Source organism: Anthonomus grandis, chromosome 15 (assembly GCF_022605725.1).
Source record: "Anthonomus grandis grandis chromosome 15, icAntGran1.3, whole genome shotgun sequence".
NCBI lineage: Eukaryota > Metazoa > Arthropoda > Insecta > Coleoptera > Curculionidae > Anthonomus > Anthonomus grandis.
Window position 1 is genome coordinate 17,330,163 of NC_065560.1, and position 15,126 is coordinate 17,345,288.

The 15,126-nt window shown below is 33.5% G+C and overlaps 1 protein-coding gene and 1 long non-coding RNA gene across 12 annotated transcripts in view; one reads left to right on the forward strand and one right to left on the reverse strand.

The window, feature by feature from the left end:
- Positions 1 to 1,376: 1,376 nt before the first annotated feature.
- The window catches only part of LOC126745260 (uncharacterized), a 65,218-nt gene continuing 51,468 nt past the window's right edge, over positions 1,377 to 15,126 (reverse strand). Inside the window, exon 6 of the long non-coding RNA XR_007663487.1 lies at positions 1,377 to 2,399. This is a non-coding gene — a long non-coding RNA (uncharacterized LOC126745260). The remainder of the gene's footprint in view (positions 2,400 to 15,126) is intronic.
- Positions 12,456 to 15,126, forward strand: part of LOC126745256 (DNA polymerase zeta catalytic subunit) — a 125,751-nt gene continuing 123,080 nt past the window's right edge. For 5 of the 11 annotated variants that reach the window (XM_050453014.1, XM_050453010.1, XM_050453012.1 and 2 more), the window contains exon 1: positions 12,554 to 12,810. The gene's annotated coding sequence lies outside the window, so the exon portion shown is untranslated. Of the gene's footprint in view, positions 12,811 to 15,126 lie in introns of all 11 variants that reach the window. The other 6 variants (XM_050453017.1, XM_050453016.1, XR_007663484.1 and 3 more) reach the window with 4 other exon arrangements.

The window sequence follows — 15,126 nt, forward strand, 5'->3', positions numbered from 1 at the left end:
GACATTTTTGTTGCGGAGATGAGACTCCTTATATCCGTCTCCTTGCATCTGGCTTATTAGATTTTTACTTAAACAAGAAAAGAGAGTGGCACCAGGCAAGTTAGCCCAGTGGCGGAACAAACGATGGATGTTTGCGAAGATAATAATATTTATGAATTTAGTCGAACAGCAAAATTATATATTTTTTTTATGAAAGCAAGTGGTCAAAAAACAGAACGACTTTATTTTCATATTTTAACAAAATATATAAACGAAAAAAATTGTAAATATATCCTAATGCAGTTTTATAATATAAAACTATAAGTTTATATAAAAAAAATAAAAATATGTATTTAAACAAATACTACATATAAATGTATTTTATTGTCCTTTGATCAATATCAATTTAGTAGTGGTTTCTAATGGGGTCTATTATTTCAGATTTCCTTTTACTTACAAAGTGAATATAAAATAAATGTGATTGGTGTTGTTTTCAGAGGCGTGTTCTTTTAAAAAAGAAAAATATTGATCCGGTATACAATTAAACATTATAGTACTTTTTAAGAAGTTTAAAACATTTTTATTTTTTATTTTATTCTCGTTTATACCGAAAAAAGTTCACTGATTTTATAAATTTCAACCGAATCTGTTGATGGATGCATTAACCCACCGCGATTTTTTTGCAAAATTAAAGAATTAAATTAATTGTTTTTACCCCCAGTTAAGGATTATACACACTTCTCATGTTTTATTCATTATATATTCATGGTCTTTTCAAACTTGAACTAAGTTCAAGTAATTTTGAGATTCTTCTTCTCTTCTAACATATCAGGTTATGCAATATTAAGTTCTGGTTTTTCAAACCTACTAGATCCTACAAGTATCAATATATCTTCTAACTTCTGCTCTGACGATTAATCTTTTATATGCAGCAGTGAATTTTCCAGAAGTAGGGTTATTGTCCCACCCCCCATGAGCTAATCGATGAAAAAAATTACTTTAAATGGTCCTCACTGAATTTGTAGTAGGAAAGATAAACTAAACAATTTTAAGAAACAACTTCTTCATACATTAACTATGCACTATTAAGGAAAAATAATATAACTCAGAAAAACCTGTTTTCCTTTTTGAGTAAATGACTAGTTCTCTAGTAATTCATTTTAAAGTAGATAAATATTTAATAGCATAAGAAACAATTTCTCTAGATATTTCAATATTTTTCTCAAAAATAGCTTGTTGTATCTAGGAGCTGACTGTTTAAGATGTCAAAAATATTATTTATCATTTTGATAAAGTATATATTAGCTTTGCAACCTCTAAAATTATCGGCCACTGACTCACTTAGCAATTAAATGGCTAATATAACTTTCACCTTTTGTTTAAAAAAATTGATGTAAGCTTTTCTTAGTTTATTTCTTAAATACAAACCTTCGCTGTTTTGCTAATTTTCTAATTGTTCTATGAACTGCCATTTTATTAGATTTTTGTGAACATCTGCTAAAATGTTTTTCCTCTCCTAATATATTTCTAACTAATTTTAACATATGGCAAGGATCGTAGAAAAATAAATACATTTTTATGATTATTATTATTATATAAGTTCCGTTGAGCAACCTAAAATATTTGCCATTGAAATATTTGATGGCGCACCATCGAAAGTCAATAAAAGGACTTTAGCAACTATTTCTCGAATTAATTCTGCACATTCTGACACTAGAGAACTTTTTTGCATTCCGGATAATCCATTTGCAAAAAAGTATCCTACTGGCAATTTCCAAGCTCCATTTAGATACAATCATTAAAACAAATGCCTCTCTACCTAGTGCATTCTGATCATCTTCGAAATTAACACCATAATAAACATACCCATGAAATTTTCTTCCATCCTATTCTACTTGCTTTTTAATAGAAATGTCATCAATAACAAGTGCAAGGAGAACAGACCTATCAGATAGCTGTACATAGTTTTTTAATGTTAGAAATGTTTCTTTTGTAAATTCTGGTTCAGCATCAACATTCCTAAACTATTTACCAATTGTGCTTCGATGGCGTAAACATGTATCAAAAACCCTTCTATCTTAATCATATCCCTTAGGGGAAAAAACTTATAGTAATTGCAAATTTCCGCAATTCAGACGAATATTTCTTATTTTTTGTAGTTACTTTTGGCATATTATTTAATAAAAGGGACATTTTCTTCTATCTATACCTTTTTTCACAATCTTTCTATACCTTCTTACTTTATGACTTAACAGTTTTATTTTTCTTGTTTTTTCCCGACTTCTGGATTTTGTCGCAAATAGTTCCCTTCGTAACTTCTTTTTCCGGGGAGTGTCTTCATTCACTTCTTCTTGCACATCTGTTGAGGTTGATGCTATTGGCTCTCCAGCTCGTTTTTGGGGAAGAGCTTTCTTTAATGCCTGAAACAACACACCTATTAGTTAATTTTTACTGTAAAATTTACAATTACACTGAAAAGGTACAGATCTACGTAGAGTTACCTCATAGTTACAATGTTCTATGTTACATCTTTTTAAATCTATATTATGAGAATAACATTAATAATTGTGCACTTAAAATCTCCCAGAGTTACCAAGCTGTATGTGCTAAATAACACAAGTAACCAATAATATACATAAATATACATAAGTATATTTGTATGACTTATTTTAGTATGGTATATGACAACAAATTTTTCTCACAAGGAGTTATATACTGTAGAATAACATGAACAAAACTTTTTTTTGTATTACATTATATTTGGGAATGTTTCTTTACATATAGCATATTGTTATAATGTTGGTTTATATATTTCGAATACAGCCTGAACTAGGTCAGTGGAGAGCTATATAAAGAGAGACAACTGCGCCAGGTTCGGGTACTTATTATTATTATTATTATTATTATTATTATTATTATTAACATATAATAGTATAACGGTTAGGTAAAATTATAAAAAACAATAACATGATAAATAAACATACCCTCTTAGGTTGCAAAGATTTTGGAAGTTCCACAAATATGGTTGGCACTTCATCATCTAGAAGTCGTCTTCTTTCACCCAAAAAATAAAACCATTTGCTTTAAAAATATTTGAAACCAATCCTCTCATTTTTTGTTGAGAGACCAGTCTGCAATTTTTGTGTTTTGCACTCACTGTTTCCGTCTGTCTGGATTTGTAGGAAATCTTATTCAAAATTTTTTTATTAATACTTACGGTCTTTGCTTACAGGCTGTAAAAATAGTTAAAATTAAAACAACTGCCGCTACTGTCTTAACGGTTGTTTATTCAGCTGTCATAAGTCATTCATTATAAATTCATGAATAAAAACCGTCATTGTTTGTCCGGAGTCCGGAGACTGTTATTGTTCCGTCAAATCGGAAGACTTATTTCTTTATTTATTTTTATTCTTTTTTTTTATTGTCAATATTCATATAATTATATTTAACATGAGTTTTGCTTCGTCATGGTACTGATCGTTGTTAATATCTAAAGTTGTATTCTACATTTTCTTTAGTTTTTTTTGCTAAATCATTATTCGCGGCTTTTTATCGCGTCATATGTAAGACAACCTTAATTTTGACCGAGAAGAGTCGCACGCACCTCTAGTCCAGTACTGCATCGATCCTGATTGATGGGAACTGGCAGCATGAGCATTGGTATATAAACTACTGACCAAATAAGTCACTCTCCATATATAAAGACACGCGAGTGAATTCCAAAAATTATAAGTGCCGGCACACCGTCAAACCCAGCAAATATTTGGAGGTAAACCTGGAGGAGCAGTCCTGAACAGAAGCGACAGCAAGGTGAGCCATAAATTATTTTGGGGTTGTCTTGGCCGTCGTCTTAAATTTTTATGCATTAATTAATTAAAGATACAGTCCACTATTTTTATATTTCTCCTACATTTTTTGGTTACTTCGATCGCGGATTTGGATTTAGGATTTTGATTGCATACATTTCAGCAAAAAATTACATCCAAAACGTGTAAGAGCATACAAAATTAATATTCGGTATTGCTATATTGGTAAACCTCATGTTAAAATTGTTTAAAATTTTGGTTAATTATAGAAATTCTATTCTCGAGTCATTCGGACAGTACCGTCTATCTATCTCTCTCCTCACATTTAGCGTCTCAACATATCGATAATTGCGTATCGCGTCAGTTGCAGCGCCGCTGGTCCCTCGTCCGTCTCTTATTATATTTTTACAGAGTGGAATAAGTAAATCAACTCGGTTTCGGTGGCTTTACTTAATATTATTTCCTCTCTACGCCCGGACTTATAATTTGGTTTTCGTTGTTGGCTTGTCTAGTAATATTACTTAACAATAATATTGCTGATAAAATAATAAAATTTTTTATTGACTTTTGGTAAAAGATTTGGTAATTAATCTTATTACCCCCAAATATTAAACCCCCTGGTTTGCCAAATTTTCTCTCTCTCTTTCTCTCTTTGTGATACTCATAGGCGATATTTGCCTCTCTCTTCTTATATATGGTATTATTTGTAATATTACTCATAATATCTCGCATAACTCCCTCAATTGTTTTGATTATATATTGTGACAGTTTCTCTTTATTTGCTATACCTTCTCAGAAATTTGTTGCAATTTAGTGTATCAAAACAATTTCATTTATATGGTCTTATCCATCTCTCCTTCTCTTTAATGCTCTTAATATCTCTTGATCTCTCTATATCTCTGCTCTTGCGTGAACAATTTTATAACTATTTAATAAACTATACCCTTGTTTTTGAAGGTGGTCTAAAAAGGTCGGTGGAAATCTACGAACTTCAGTTTATAGAAAACCAACACACATGGGCCAGTATCTTCACTATGAGTCCAACCATCCTGCAACCACCAAAGTAGGCATCATAAGATCCCTCTACAATAGAGCTCGAACCATCTGTAGAAACGACGAGGATCTCAAGACTGAAGTGGATACCATTTACAAAGACCTACAACAGAATGGATATCCAAAGAAGCTAATAAGTAGAACCATCCAAAGGACGCGTCCAAATTAAATCAGAGACGAGGCCACCACGACAACCAGACTTCTACTCATACCTTACATTAGGGGTACATCGGAACAAATCCGACGCATTGCCAGCAAGTACAATATTAGAACTGCCTTTAGATCTAGCACCACTATCAGAAGCGTGGTATCAAAGACCAAACCAGATGGCCTGTTGGATACCAAAAATTGCGTCTACCGGATCCCATGTGAGTGCGGTGACTCATACATAGGTAAAACGAAGCGCCCCCTAGAAATCAGAGCGAAGGAACATCGCAGCTGGGCCCAAAGAGGAGAGGTTTCCAAATCCGGAACAGGTTATTCGAAAACATTTTGATGAAAATTTTTATGCAATCCAGTTGCTTGCGCTGAATTGTTTGATAATACTGAGCAAGGGGCAGAAAAGGCAACCCCCAGTCATGTTAAATTACCTAAGCTGGAACTTAAAAAATTTAATGGCACTGTCCGAAATTGGAAGACTTTTATGACTCTATTATTCACAATAATTCAAGTCTTTCTAATGTAGAAAAATTTACATACCTCTTAAATTGCTTAGAAGGACCCCCACTAAGTATTGTACAATGTACTCCTTTAACGCATAATAATTATCCCATAGCCTATAACACATTGAAGGGTAGATATGAGAATAACCGATTAATTTCTGTTAGTCACTGGCGTGAGATTGAAAAGACTGGGAAGCTTTCTGATCAGCATGATGCAAAATCTCTTCAAACTTTATTAGATACGTTTAATGAACATTTAACTGCCATTGAGAATATGGGTCACCCTGTTTCACAATGGGATTTTATTTTCTTTTATATGCTGTTTGATCGCCTTGATTCAGGCACGGCTACGAGATTCGAGCTCGAATGTGGTAAGTCTCTTGACGAGATTGATAATAGGCATAAGCATTTTGAAATTTTATTAGACTTTCTTAAGAAGCAGTGTATCGCATTAGATACCGTCTCAAGCTCTTTTAAAGATGTAAAGCCGAGTACTTCTAAATATATAAAACAAACAGCAATGCCAAAAAGAACTTTTGTTGTTAGTGCTGCGTCATGTTACTTTTGCCAAAAAAATAATCACTCAATTTATAAATGTTCAGAATTCTTAAGTAAAAATTCCCACGAAAGATATAAAATTGCAAAAACTAATAAATGGTGCACTAATTGCCTTGGTTTAAAACATAACTCTCTTAATTGCTCATCTCGTCGCCGGTGCGAAAAATGCTCCAAGCCTCATCATACCCTTTTACATCATGACTCCTTTGAAGTTTCTCAGCCACCTGCCGTAGAGCAGGAATCTTCTCCAAATTCTCTGCCTGTTGCCTTGACCAATATCAAACCACACAAAAATACTGAAAGCTCTGTTTTATTAGCCACGGCACAGATTCGGGTTCTGGATTCCCAGGGTCAATTTATCAATGCGCGAATCTTGTTGAACAGCGCAAGTCAAGTGAATTTTATTACAAACAAATTATGTAAACGTTTGGGCCAAGTCAAACGACCTCTTTCTCTGTTTGTTAAGGGCTTAGGTGATACTGTCTCAAATGTCTCTCATGAAGTGACATGCACCTTCATTCCTAAAGGTTTCACGAACCACAGGTTTTCTCTCGAATTTGCCGTAATTACTAAAATTTGCGAAAATCTCCCTTCTTCTGATTTACCCACAGACTGCTTTCCTCAGTTTTCTCATCTCGAACTGGCGGATGAAACTTTTAATTACTCGGGTCCTATAGACATGCTGGTTGGAGGTGATGTTTTTGGTTTTCTTGTGAAGCAAGGCCAGATATCGCAGTCCATAGATAAGCCTGTCGCTCTAAATACTAAGTTAGGGTGGATAATTATGGGTCGTGTGCCTTACCAGGAATCTATTTCTCGCTCAATTCCTAATAGCCTTTGCGCTACTGTGGGCCCCACACTTATGGATATCGTTAAAAGGTTTTGGCAGCTGGAACCAGTCCCTAATTACCATGTTCATTCCCCTGATGAAGTTGCTACAGAGGAATTTTTTCAGAGACTCATACTCGAAACTCCTCAGGGAGATATGTTCATCTTCCTTTCAAACATTTAGAACTCCATGTTTTTGAAAACACTCGAGATATCGCTTTGCGTAGGTTTTATTTTCTTGAACATCGTTTAAAATCCAATCCCGAGCTTCATGATGAATATCGCTCTTTTATGAGGGATTTTCTTGATACGGGACATATGAAAATATTACCCTTAGATAAGGATACAAAAAAATCTTATTACATACCTCATCACTGTATTCTTCGTCCGGAAAGTTCAACCACAAAACTTCGTGTTGTTTTTGACGCCTCCGTGAAAGCTGCAAATAATATTTCTCTTAATGACACTTTGTTAGTCAGCCCCAAGCTTCAACAGGATATATTTCACTTGCTGTTAAAGTATCGCATCCATGCTGTTGCATTCACTGCTGACATTAAGCAGATGTTTCGACAAATTCTCATAGATCAACCCTGTAAAAATTTTCAAAGAATTTTATAGAGGTTTTCAAAGTCTGATCCTGTGAGAGACTATCAACTGAATACCGTAACCTACGGTGTAGCTTCTTCACCATACCAAGCTATTAGAACTCTCACTCAACTTGCTAGGGATTATAAGTTTAAATTTCCTAGGGCATCTGAAGTCTTAGAGAATGAAATATTCGTGGATGACGTAGTAAGCGGTACTGATTCTATCGAATCAGCTCTTGCCTTTCAGCAAGAACTAATTTCGCTGCTTTCTCTTGGTGGCTTTTAATTGCGAAAATGGGCGAGTAATACGCCTTTATTAATATCTCATTTAGACACCTCTTTGACACAGTTCCTTTGATAAAGAGACTGATTCCATAGTCAAGATTTTAGGCTTGCAATGAAATCCTCTTAGTGATTCTTTTGTCTTTAAAATAGAATCTAAAGTAAAACCATGTACAAAAAGAAACATTTTATCTGATTTGGCTCGTATTTTCGACCCTTTAGGATTTCTTTCCCCTGTTACTGTCTCTTTGAAAATAATTATTCAACAATTATGGTCATCTGGACTAGACTGGGACCAACCTGCTCCTAAGTTTATTAAAGAATACTGGTCTTTATTTAAAGAAGGTATTTCTACCCTATCGAGCCTTTTATTACCTCGAAAGATTATCCCTTCCCAGATGAAATTGTGTGAGATGCACCGCTTCTACGATAGCTCGGAAAAGGCGTATGCAGCTGTGGTCTATTTTCGCATAATTACTTATGATGATAACGTTCAGACGTATTTGCTATATTCTAAGAGCAGAGTAGCTCCTCTTAAGACAATCTCGATTCCAAGGCTAGAGTTGTGCTCGGCTGTCTTATTGGCAGATTTAATGTCATCAGTTAGAGAAGCGCTTGCTGATTCTATAAATATTTCGTCATTGTTTGCATGGACTGATTCCACCGTAGCTTTAAGCTGGATAAAGTCTTCTCCCCATAAATGGACTACTTTTGTAAGTAACCGCGTATCGTATATTCAGGAAAAATTATCTGCGGATTGCTGGGCTCATATTAGGTCGGAAAATAATCCTGCTGACTGTGCTAGAGGTCTTCTTCCCCCCGAGTTACTTCATCTAGAAAAATGGTGGGCTGGACCAGAATTCCTTACATCTCATCTTACTGAATGGGTTAATGATCCCTGTATACTTGACGATAGTATAGACCTTGAAAAAGGAAGAATTGTTTTATTAACCTCGACTCCAGTAGTTGGGATAATTTGATATCCAGATTCTCCTCTTTATCAAAGATTATTCGTATTGTTGCATATGTTTTACGTTTCTGTGCATATGTGAAGGCTCCAAAACACGTTGACAATAAAGGTCATGTAACATTGGCAGAATTGGATAGAGCTCTCTTACTTTTAATCCGAGAAGTTCAGAAAGTTTCATTTGCTCAAGAAATGGCAGAACTTTCGAAATCCAATCCTAATCTAACAGTATTACCGAAATATATTCGGAAGCTCTCTCCTTTTTTAGACAAGGATGGTGTTCTCAGGGTGGGCGGACGATTGAAGCACGCTTCTTTTTCTTATAATCATAAACACCCCTGTCTATTACCCCGTGATCATCAAATTACCTCTCTAATTATTGAACAAACTCACATTAAATATATGCACCCTGGTTTACAAACTACCCAATTTCTACTCAGTCAACGCTTTTGGATTCCTTCTTCAAGAAGAATTAATAAACGAGTTTTGTCGTTGCTTTAAGTGTAACCCTTCATCACAAGCTCCTCTTATGGGTGATTTACCATCTTTTCGGGTAAATCAAATTAAATGTTTCAACAAAAGTGGTGTGGAGGACCATACCTAATCACTATGGGCAAGCATCGTGGCAGTAAAACTTGTAAGGCTTACATTTGCCTTTTTGTATGCATGTGCACAAAGGCTCTTCACCTGGAACTTGTTACGGAGCTTTCAAGCGATGCTTTTTTGGCCGCCCTAAGACGCTTTATCTCTCGCCGCGGGCGTGTTACAGACATGTTTAGCGATTGTGGGACAAACTTTGTAGGTGCGTCAAAGGAATTGTTGCAAAATATGCGTAATGCATCGATCAAAGAGGGCATCTTGTGGCATTTCAATCCCCCTTCAGCCCCAAATTTTGGCGGAATTTGGGAGGCTGGAATTAAGGCCGTAAAGGGCCATCTAACCCGCGTGGTTGGTTCGCATGTCCTTACATATGAGGAGTTTAACACTGTTCTGACCTCAATAGAGGCAATCTTAAACTCTCGACCTCTCTGTTCACTAAGTAATGACCCTAACGAATTAACACCCTTGACCCCGAGTCATTTTTTGCACTTAGAACCTTTAAATACCTTCGTTGAATCGGACCTAACAGAGATTAACTTGGGTCGTCTTTCACTCTGGCAACTTATTCAACGTATCCACCAGGACTTCTGGAAGAGATGGCATAATGAATATTTGCATACCCTTAATCAGAGATCCAAATGGTATAACCCAAGCAAAGACATTAACATTGATTCGTTGGAATTAATCAAGGATGACCACGCACCGCCCCTTTCATGGTTGTTGGGTCGTGTCATAAAATGTTTTCCGGGCAGGGATGGCGTTACGCGGGTTGTAACGGTAAAAACACATAAGGGAACAGTTTCCCGTCCTGTCTCAAAATTATGCCCTTTACCAAACAATTAATTTTTTCTTCTCGCGAAATCTGTATTTCGCCTTAGAGTTTTCGCGTTACTTTTCATTTATTTTTTTTTTCTTTATATATATAAAATGTGGGACATTTTAGGTGGGCGGTATGTTCCGTCAAATCGGAAGACTTATTTCTTTATTTATTCTTATTCTTTTTTTTATTGTCAATATTCATATAATTATATTTAACATGAGTTTTGCTTCGTCGTGCTACTGATCGTTGTTAATATCTAAAGTTGTATTCTACATTTTCTTTAGTTTTTTTTGCTAAATCATTATCGCGCTTTTTATCGCGTCATATGTAAGACAACCTTAATTTTGACCGAGAAGAGTCGCACGTGCCTCTAGTCCAATACTGCATCGATCCTGATTGAAGGGAACTGGCAGCATGAGCATTGGTATATAAACTACTGACCAAATAAGTCACTCTCCATATATAAAGACACGCGAGTGAATTCCAAAAATTATAAGTGCCGGCACACCGTCAAACCCAGCAAATATTTGGAGGCGAACCTGGAGGAGCAGTCCTGAACAGAAGCGATAGCAAGGTGAGCCATAAATTATTTTGGGGTTGTCTTGGCCGTCGTCTTAAATTTTTATGCATTAATTAATTAAAGATACAGTCCACTATTTTTATATTTCTCCTACAGTTATATATGGCTTAATTAGCAATTTTAGAGATAATATCAGAATATCACGTACATTAAATACCTTCAACATTAAATAAAAGGTGTTTTATTTGATAAGAGAAATAGTAGTTTATAATATCTTGCTTGCGGAAACTGATTCAGGGCTCCTTTTTGTCACTTCTACTTTTGCAGTTGTAGATACAACAAATCACGATTTTCATCACACTTAATTCATAGTTCTTAACACAGTTTTTCAGTATACTAGTATACTATCATACTATCCTTATACTACTATTTCCTTCTGTGTACTGTGAATAGTGTCATTTAAATCTTACAACCTTAGACGAGGAAAGGGAGAGGACGCGTAACTCTGCTTTACCGGCGATTGCCGAGCCTGTGTAATTATAATTCGATCGCCGGCCTTTTCTAGGAGCCAGACTTCCTTTAGTAAGTATTGTATATAATAAACCCTTCAGACAGCCCCATGAAATTTGATTTGCCTAAACGGAATTTTGGACAGCGACCATCTTAGGGTGATCTTACGGTTTCTAATGTAGAGGTGACTTGATATTAGAAAAATTTGAGAGTAGTATTGTTAGTGACACTTTTGACGTTGACTTTTTCTTTCTTTGTATTTTGGCAAGGCGTCGCTTCGCCTTATAAATTTAAATTTTAACTTAAATCCTATAAATCCTAATACCATGAAAATGATGATCTTTATTTAAATCTTTACTTGTATTTTCTTAACAAATTGTGTTAAAAGCACTTTTATTTTCTTTCTATTTTTACTCTTCTTCTATGTACAGTAAGTATTTCCACATCAATAGATACAACCATCTATAAAAATCAAAATATAGATGATTTTATGAGAGTTTGTAATTAGGAAGGGTTTATATAGTCAAAATAAACAACTTTATATATTATTCTATCATAAGCAATACAGGCAGACAATTTACAATAATTCGGTTTTGGGAAATAGTAAACCAAATACGTTTAAACAATGATGGTGATACATTATCTACGTATTAAGTAAGAAGGCGATATCGCCCCTGTTGCAGACGATCTAGCTAAGCGTCTTTTACAATTCGCCAAAAACTAGGCAATCTGCTATACTCACAATTGAGAATGATTTAGAATCATTCATTTCGAGTGATCGGTCGTGATTTTTAGAATTCTAATTATGGTTTAAAAACAATGTCAATGAAAAAAATTAATTTACTTCGTAACAGGTCACACGTGAAACGTCAGCGTCGTCAACTTCATTACCGTTATTTAATATATTTTTTTTTTAAGTTTAAGAGTGGCCAAGATCAAAAGGGAATTACCATTATAAAAATGGGTTGGCCAATAGGGGTCAAGTGGTCATTTTTGGGTTTCGCATATTTGTGTTCGGTGATCGTGGCAATATGCATTGGCAACCAATTCGTTTCAGCGACTATTTCTTTAGATCTATTTTTAAGTGACGGGGGAACAATACGTCACACTTACCGTCAAAGTTGTCAACCAAAAGATTAACTGCGGTTCTTACAAATATATTTGTGTTCTGTGTTCTGTTGTTTATACTTTTAAATAAAAATTTATTCTTATTAAATACAATAGATTCGTTGGTAGCGCGTGGCAGGCGCGTCTATAGAGAAATGAATATTAAATATACTTTTAATTACTCTATGGGCGCGTTCTAACTACAAATTGTATCAGGCGCGTTCCAAGCGCGTCGCGTTCAATGTATACGCGCCTTTATAAACCAGGACACAGCAAGTGGTTTGAAAATGAAAACTTGAAAAGCCATAGCAGTTTAGAGCACAGAAAACAAACCAAGGATCCTCCAATTTCCCTTTGTTTTCTGTGGTTTAGAGTTTAGACTGATTCAGTTCAGCTGAGTTTTTTAGTTCTTTCAGTTGTTGCAGTTTTACTTACAATTAATCCCTTCTTTATCTGTTTCTTTCTACAAATATTAGTAAGTTGGTCTTTATCCTCCTAACCAATCAACACTATCTGGTAAACAGTTGTAAGGTAAGTCCCTTTCTCCATACCTTTTTTTAACAAATTTATTTGCATTTGCTGAATTTTGCTTTATTCCAAGTCCTTAAAAATGCTTTTTAGTTAACTATAGCCTCCAGAGTATTTTTAAGAATATATCTATATTACAGCACTAATTATCTATTAAGGGTGCCTCTTAATAACCACATATAACACATTTTATCATTATCATGGTCATAAAACAAATCTAGATTTATAAATAAATAAATAAACAAGAAAAAATAACAAACACAACAAATCTCTTATGAAACATCTCAAATTGGATTCCACCAGGCCACATCAGTATGAAATACCACAGGAATGAATTTAAAAAATAAAATAAATTAGAATGGTAAAAACCATAAACAATAAGTATATATAATAAGTATGCCAAGTAATATATGAAAATCCATAACAAACTTACCAAAGTGCTTTTCATTTATATGAAAATCAAGGTTTAGAGGTGTAGGTACTATTATTTGCCAGTCTGGCTGATCTAGTACTAAAGCTATTATGGTAAATAACATACAACCTTAGAATCTTAGTATATGGGAAACCGGGAAACACCAAACACGTGAAGGTTTGAGAAAATTTCGAGAAAGGTTATAATAATATAGTTGCCATGAAGAATAATCTAATTAGTAGTTCCTTTATCTTCAAAAGTGCTGTGTTGAAGAATAGGTGTCACCTTTGATAAATAGAATGCCATAGAGAATGTTGGTAGAAGCAACTGTATTTAAAATAAGAGACATGTAATAAACATCAAATTGTACAATTATCATACATAATTTCAGTGAAGTAATACAATAAAAAACTATATTACTTCACTATAAAAACAGACTCTGCTATTGGTTGTTATCTTGTATATTCAATCTTCATCATCATATTTTGATCCAAGACAGGGTAAGACTAAATATGGAACTTTGACTCATTTAATAATAAATGCAATGAAAGATAACTTTCATTTTAAGTCCAAATTTAGAAAGTAGGTAAATAGTAATTTTTAAAAGTCAGGCTTAATAAAGGATAAATCTAGATCTTGTCCTCGACCTTGTCATTCAGTGTGAACCTTAGAGAAATGTATGAAATGATGCCGGCTTTAGCTAAAATTCACTTGCAGATTCCTTCCATAATTAAAAAAAAAAACCAAAATTGTGTAGCATACTTGTTTCATCAAATAATCTGAATTCCCAAACATTTATTTTTTTTTTTTTTTAACAATACATATTGCAGATATCTTAACTTTAGAACTGCCAAGTCCCAAACAATAGTTTAGTAGTAGATTCAGTAGATGCCATTTTCAATTTGAAGTGACATTTAATTTGGTTTGGAAAAAAATAGACTCCTAAAAATATGAAAAGTAAAGACTTTACAACAAATCAAATTAAAATTAAAAGGTAGCTTTATTATTTGGTAATCAGGACAAAAATCAGTAAAAAACTTGTATAAAAATTCATCATTCATAAAATTTCCTGCTTTTGCATTAAACTGCAACATTAAACTTAAAGAAACGATTAAAAATTGTCATTATTGTTTGTTAACCAATCCTTTGCACATAAAAAAAAGTTTCCTTTTGCTTGATTTTTGTTATAACTGACAAAAATAATTCCTATATGAAAAGGGTTATATGTAAGAAAATATATTTATTTATAATGACATAAAATTTACGAAAATAATTGTTGCCCATTTTAACAAAAATTTGTATTCAAAAGTTGTTTTAAATATATACATATAATCATCAAAATACTTTTAAAAAATCTACAAAAATAATTTCCATTGTGTTTTTTTAGAACTTTATGAAGTTGAAGAGTATTTCTAACAAATCTTTAATGAAGAATATTTTTAACAACTCTTGTATTTGTTTATAATTATGTATAGTATTTAGTTTTAGCCATCTTTTAATATTTATCTTACTATTATGTAAAAAAATTAGACAAATATCAAATTGAGACTATACTATCTTATATATTCTTATAATTTATAAAAAGAAGAAAATAGACTCATTCATGTATCAAAGAATTATGAGCTTAAATCTTTAACAATATTCATAATATCTCAAATACAATAATTTATTTGAAGTATAATAGATTTTTTGTTATATATCTACCTCGAAGCTAATATTTAATCTATTGATCTGATATCTGAGCTTATTTCTTTTTTGCAATATCCTGCCTAATTATATAAGTATATTTAAGACTAATTATATTTTCTTATTTTCAATAATTGAGCATTCTGATGATAACAATAAAGATTTATGAAAAATCAGTGCAAAAAGAAAAATAGACCATATTTTCTGTTTTATTACCTTCA